At 47.5% G+C, this 6,735-nt stretch overlaps 1 pseudogene; it reads left to right on the top strand.

The window, feature by feature from the left end:
- Window positions 1-902: 902 nt before the first annotated feature.
- LOC147344489 (polypeptide N-acetylgalactosaminyltransferase 11 pseudogene) lies at window positions 903-6,423 on the top strand (annotated as a pseudogene).
- Window positions 6,424-6,735: the final 312 nt, after the last annotated feature.

Raw genomic sequence — 6,735 nt, 5'->3', positions numbered from 1 at the left:
TAAAAGACCCCACCAATATCCATGCATTGTTATTGGATCACACACTCATCATTGAGATTGGGGGCTGTAGGGGGCAGGAATCAGATCTTAGACCCCTTCCTTTCTCGAATTCTGCTCATCTCACACCATTAATGACTCCAAAATTGGTGTCTATATCCAGACCGCTCCCCTGAACTCAGACCGTCCATTCCTTGCTGTGGGACATTCCCACTTAGGAGTTACCTGGGCATCTCAGACTCAGCCAGCCGAGCCCTGACCTTGCCTCACCCCTGCCTCTCCTACAGCTTTCCCCACAACAGGTCAGTGGAGAGCCCGTCCTTCTGGTTGTTCTGGCTAAAAGTCCTGGAGTCGTACAGCCTGATTCCCTCTTTCTCTCTCACCCCCAGACCACCCCCAAGTTCACCTCACTGGTGCTTCTTTTCCAGACAATTCTGGGTCTGATGGACAAATATCACTTCATGTCTAGCCGTGGCTGCTACTCTTGCTACTTCTGCCCCACCTCCATCTATTTCTCAATCCAAACAGCCAGAGCGATTCTTTTCAAATCCAAGTCACACCACATCATTCTTCTTCCACAAGGCCCTCAGTGGCTCCCTCTTTGCGTAGATGGAGTAAAGGTCAATATCCTTACTGTGACCCACAGGGGCTGCCAACACCAGCAGCTGGAGGTGAAAACACACACTTTGGTCCCAGGATAGTGGTTCCCAGGCCTAACCAGGCCCCCGGATCAGCTGCAGTGATCATTCCAGACATGACTCTGGGGACCAGTCCCAAACCTGCATATCCATGAGAAGTTCCTTGATGGGGATATTCTGCTGGTATCAGGGCCAGGGCTAGAGTGAGGCACCTAGGGCGTAAATTTTCAGGAAAGAGTCACTCTGAGGTGCTAATTCAATACCGTCATGGATTTGAAAACGAGCACCTCTTTAAATTCCTGTGGCCCCCAGCACCTCACTAGCCTCACCCTCGCCCCAGCCCTGGGTGGTAAGCTTCCTGTTTTTATTTATCTGCTTTCATGCATGCTAAGTCGCTTCAGTTGTGTCTGACTCTGCAATCCTAAGGACCATAGCCCTCCAGACTCCTCTATCCATGGGATTCTCCAGGCAAGAATACTGGAATGGGCTGCCATGCCCTCCTCAGGAGATCTTCCTGACCCAGGGATCAAACCTGCATCTCTCATGTCTCCTGCAGTTTAGAGGAGAAAACAAGTGGGTTCTTTACCTCTAGTGCCACCTGAATCCCAGAGACGCCCTTTCAACTTCCTGCACCCTCCATCCTAACCTAAAGCAAGGACTCAAACTGCAGACCAGCCCTGCAATTGGATTCACTTTGGATCAGCCATATGCTGTTGGGAGGAAGAGGATCGTTCAGTGGTGGCTGTGTGGGTGTTTCAGGGGACCTCACTACCCTTGTGATGGTAGAGGTTAGACCCCAAGTTTTCATCCACTCATGTTACTGACTGGTTGACAGGAGAAGAAGGGAGGGAAAAATCAGCCAGCTCGGAGGACCGATTTAGTCTTGTAAAATACATCGGAAGAGCAGAGCGTGGGAGTGATCAGCTCTCCACGGTTTGTGGTTGTAAAGGTGTCTGCTTGCTAACATGCCCAGAGAGGTTACTCTGCAGCTACTCTGCAGGATAAATAATAAGACGGTTTCTTGTATCTTACAGGCTGTGGCGGGAGGAGGAGAGGGTGGAATTCTGAAGGAGATGAAAAACAGAGTCTGAAAAAGTGAATTTCAGCTTCTTTTGGTTTTTCACATCTTATTTGAGGGACCTTATTGGTGCTAGTGGTAAAGAATCTGCCTGCCAATGCAGGAGACACAAGAGATGTGGGTTGGATTCCCAGGTTAGGAAGATCCCGTGGAGTAGGAAATGGCAACCCATGCTGGTATTCTTGCCTGGAAAATTTAATGGACAGAGGAGCCTGGCGGGCTACCATCCATTGAGCCACAAAGAGTCAGACACGACTGAGCAGCTGAACACACACACACCAGGAGGACCCTCACGCCCTTCCATTTTCCAGTATTTTATCAAAGAAATGCTACAATTCATCAGAAGTCTGCCTGGAGCAGGAGACCGGCAGTTTTCATGATTTGGGAGGTGAGATGGTTCGTCTTCATCAGCCAGATATTTAATTAAACGCTAACCTGGGTGTTTCTGGAAAGTGGATGTGGTTCACATCTATGCTCAGATGACCGCAAATAAAGGAGATAATTGCCCTCAGTAAGGCCAGGGGTTGCTCATCCAATCAGCAGGAGGCCTGAAGAACAAACACTGAGGTTTCCTTAAGAGGAAGAAATTTCTTCTCAGGACTGTGACAGCAACTCCTGCCTGCGTTTCTGGCCTGCCAGCCCTGTGAAACTCAAACTTACTAGCCCCCGTGATCACATGCTCTAACTTCTTAAAATAAATCTCTTCATATACTTGGTTTTATTTCCTCGGAGAACCCTGGCTGATACCGGATGCCTTTACATTCCCTTTTTTTTTTTTTTTTTGCTTTAAATAGATGAAAGGCAAGCATCTGAAAGCCAAGTGACTTCAACAGCACACGCATGCACCTCACACACTATGAGGTTGGAAAAAGAAGCCTGTGGGCCAGAGAGGAGCTAGAAAACAGGGACACTAGTCTTTATTATTTTTTTTAGCTTTATTTAATGTGCAGAGGGGTGCAGCCGCTTCATCTGTTGAGGCCCTGCTGTCAGCTCTGTCTTCTGTTCTCTGACTTCCACCTCATCCTGGTCCTCAAATGTTACCTGACTCAGTCTCTGCAGACTCCTCCTTCCTCCGGCCTGGATTATTGAGATGGCTTCTTCCTACTCGTCTTTTTTTTTTTTTTTTTTTTGCCACGTTGTTACTCTTTCTCGAGGAGAAGGCAATGACACCCCACTCCAGTACTCTTGCCTGGAAAATCCCATGGACGGAGGAGCCTGGTTCTACAGTCCCTGGGGTCGCTGTGAGTTGGACACAACTGAGCGGCTTCGCTTTCACTTTTCACTTTCATCATTGGAGAAGGAAATGACAACCCACTCCAGTGTTCCTGCCTGGAGAATCCCAGGGACAGGGGAGCCTGGTGGGCTGCCGTCTGTGGGGTCGCACAGAGTCGGACACGACTGAAGCGACTTAGCAGCAACACTCTTTCTCTAAACTTCTCCACTCCTTGGTTTAGGCTCCCACGGTCTTTTCTCTGCACCTTCTCTCTGTTTCTCTCCACCTGCCCCAGAAACATCCACTGAACACCCATTTGCTGGATGACCTTGTCACTCAAATAGTTTGAACCACCTCCTAAATCGTGATGCTTCTGAAGCCTTGTCTCCATCCTAGAACTCTCCCCACTTCTTCAGAATCATCCAACCAACTGCACACTGAATCTCAGACTTGACATATTTACGGTAGACCCATCATTCCCAACCCTGTCCTCCTGAATCTCAGACTTGACGTATTTACAGTAGACCCATCATTCCCAGCCCTGTGCTCTTGATCACGGCTGGCAGAGTTTCCATCCAGAACTGGCACCTCCGCTAACAACAAGTCAGTCATTCTTGTTCACACCCGATTTCCTTAAGAGCAATGTAAATGCTTTGACTTTATTGAAGTGATGTAGTTAGATTCCTCTGAGACACGATCATTATTCTTGGCACATGATTTCTGTAATGGGATAAGCGGCTGTCTCTGCCCCTAGATAATACCTGAAAGAGGTAATATGTGCACCCGCGTTTTTAATCAAACTGGAAAATAATAACCAGGGGCAGTCTAGAGGCACAGTGAATGTGTTAGCTGTGCTTCTGGTAAGTTCATGGTGGCGGGCAGCTGGAATGCATCCACGTGAGTCAATGACAGGGCAAGATGAGTGGAGACGGACTCCGCTGGCAGTGCAGTGATTAAGAATCTGTCGGCCGGTGCAGGGGACCCGGATTCAATCCCTAGTCTGGGAAGATTCCACATGCTCTGGGGTAACTAAGCCCATGTGCCACAACCACTGAGCACAAGCTCTAGAACCTGAGCTTCACAACGGAGAAGGCACTGCATTGAGAAGCCTGAGCAACACAACGAAGAGGAGCCCCTGCTCGCCGCCACTGGAGACAGTCCACGCAAACCCTGAAGACCCAGCACAGCCAAAAACAAATGAATGAATAAATTAAAAAAGAAGACCGGTGGAGAACAGAACTCAGAGGGGCTTCAGGCCTTCAAAGGACATGACCTTTGTCCTAATTACAGTGGAAAACCATTGGACGGTTCTGGAAGGATTGCGAGATGATCAGACTGGAGTTTTTTAGACAATCTGAACTTCGCATGGGACAGGTGTGGATGTGGCCAGAATGGAGCCCAGACTCCGGGCTGTGATTCAGTCGGTCTTGGTAGGCAGAAGGCATTGGGGAGATGTAAAATTCCTCATGTAATGCGGTTTGGAGCCAGGCTTCTCGAGGTGAAACCACAGAAGCATGACCTCCCCCAGCCTAAGACTGCATCCCCAGAGTTGCTCACTCCCGCGCCAGTCCAGGCCCAGCCTTCAGCACCAGGTTACAGCTCCAGCAGATTCTGCTCCAAGACGTTGAAAGAGGCCCTTCAGCTACACTATGTCTACAGAGGGAAGCATCACCGTGTGGATGGCCTTTTATAACTGCAACCTGGATGGTTTTCCTTTTAGTTTATTTCAACCTCAGTGAAGTGACTCAGCCACTCAAGAATGGGTTTATCAAGGTGTCTGGCTCCAATGGATCACTCTGCACCACACCCCCACCAGCCCAAATTCTATCCCTGTTTAAGTCCAGGTCCAAGTTGAATATTAGAATGATAATTCAAAGCAAACAAAATCGTTTACATCATAGATAGCCACATTGAAGATCCAGAAGAAAGATAATGTGAAATTCTCTTCTTCATTGGGTACAATTTTTAATGAAAGTGATCAGTCGTTGAGAGACCTGGGTTATCAGAAACATGCCTTCAGTAAGCTTCTGAGTAAGGTCTTGGCTATTGCAGAGACGTGCCACATACAAGGAACACAGCATGTAAAGACAAGTCTGACTCAGTGGATTTGTGAGCGACTGGCCGTGTTATTTGTTTCTACAATGAAATCTGTATGCCTGGCCCTGGGCCATCAGCAGCCTCCTAGACCACATGCCAGCCCAGCTTCTTTAGGAAGTTTTTCCTGTGAACAGCAATTTGGATGAAGAACTAGATGAGTATGTTCAAAACTAACTCCTTGGATTGAGTTATTGGGGGGATTGATCTGAGGATGAAAGGACCAGAGCAACTGTGATGTGACTGAGCCTTTGCTGTCTGTCGTCCAGGAGGACTGGGTGCCTGGTGACCAACACCATCAGTGTTGACACTCACCTCAGTTCAATCTCCAGTGTTGTGGGGAGGAGTCAACTGGGGGCTACCCTTCAGATGGGATCCCATTCCCTTCTCCAAGCTTGGAGGACCAGCAGGAGCTACTTTACCAATGAAATCACCTACAGTTGCCGGAGAATTGTTTGCCTTGAACAGAAACTATTTCATTGAACTGGACGGTGACAATGGCACAAATATCTGGGAAGGAGAAAATTTAGAAATACCACGTCAGATTTGGATGGTGGAGGCCAACTCTTCTTCATCCCTCGCTCTAAAGTTGGACACATATTTGGAAAAAGGCGACCATATGGTTCTTCTGAAGGTCAGGATATCATGACATGCATGAGGAGACTGGTTCATGTTTCGCTGGATGAATATGAGAAGCAGTACTTTTCCATAAGACCTGACCTGGGGTCCAAAAGCTTTGGAAGTATCAATAAGCATGTTGAATTGAGGAGGAAGTTGGGTTGTAAATCACTTCAGTTATATTTGGATAATGTTTATCAAGAGATGCATATATCTGAGCCCCATGCCAAACCCTTGCAACCCAATTTTATCAATAGAAGGCAGAACCCCCCAAAGCTGTTCAATGGGAGAAGCTCTATCACCTCCAGATGAGTGTCTGGTGACCCAGGGCTGCCTAAGTCAGGAAGAAGGCCTAGGAGTGCTTAAGGGGTGTAGCTACGGTGACCCAAGTCTGATCTGAATTTATAATGAAGAGCATGGATTGGTTTTAAATAATCTCCCTTGGCTGGATATGTCAGAAACACGTTCATCAGGAGGCTCATGAAGTGTCATGGGTCAGGAGGGGCCCAGCAGTTGACTTTGGGAAGAATAATTGGCTGTGCCAGGAGTCAGTTGGATAGTGCCTGAGAGTGGTTGATCTCCTGAGTCACAAAGGCTGTGTTGCTGTGTTGGCATCTCCTGAGAACGGTGGCATTTGGAGGGTTAAAGTGGACACTGTGGCTGGAATGGTGATTCATCACACCTGTCCTCCTTGGACAGAGGTGCCTGAGAAGATCAGTGGAGGCAAGACAGCAGCTACACCGGGGACTGGAGCGCAGAGGGACCACCAGGAGCTGAAGAAGTAGGCTTCACCACGACGTTAGTCACTTCTGAGCTGCTGTTAAGGAACTTTTTTGCTTATGACAGAAAACCAGAATACAATTTCAACTCAATAAAGAGTCAAGTTTGTAGAGAAGGACAAAACCCAGGAAATTGACATGCTTATTCAAATCTATTTATGCTTCTTTATTTAAATCCATTTTAATAATGGAAGGGCATTTATCTGATCAGAAATTGTTATGATTTCCTTTCTTAGAAGACTTCATAGGAGACATTTTTTCACTTCTATTATCATGTTCTAAATAGATAATTTTAAACAGATTGCATTCACATAACCT

This window comes from Bos grunniens, chromosome 26 (assembly GCF_055505025.1).
Source record: "Bos grunniens cultivar Pamir isolate PY7600 chromosome 26, Bosgru_T2T1.0, whole genome shotgun sequence".
NCBI lineage: Eukaryota > Metazoa > Chordata > Mammalia > Artiodactyla > Bovidae > Bos > Bos grunniens.
This window is presented reverse-complemented; position numbering and strand designations above follow the sequence as displayed.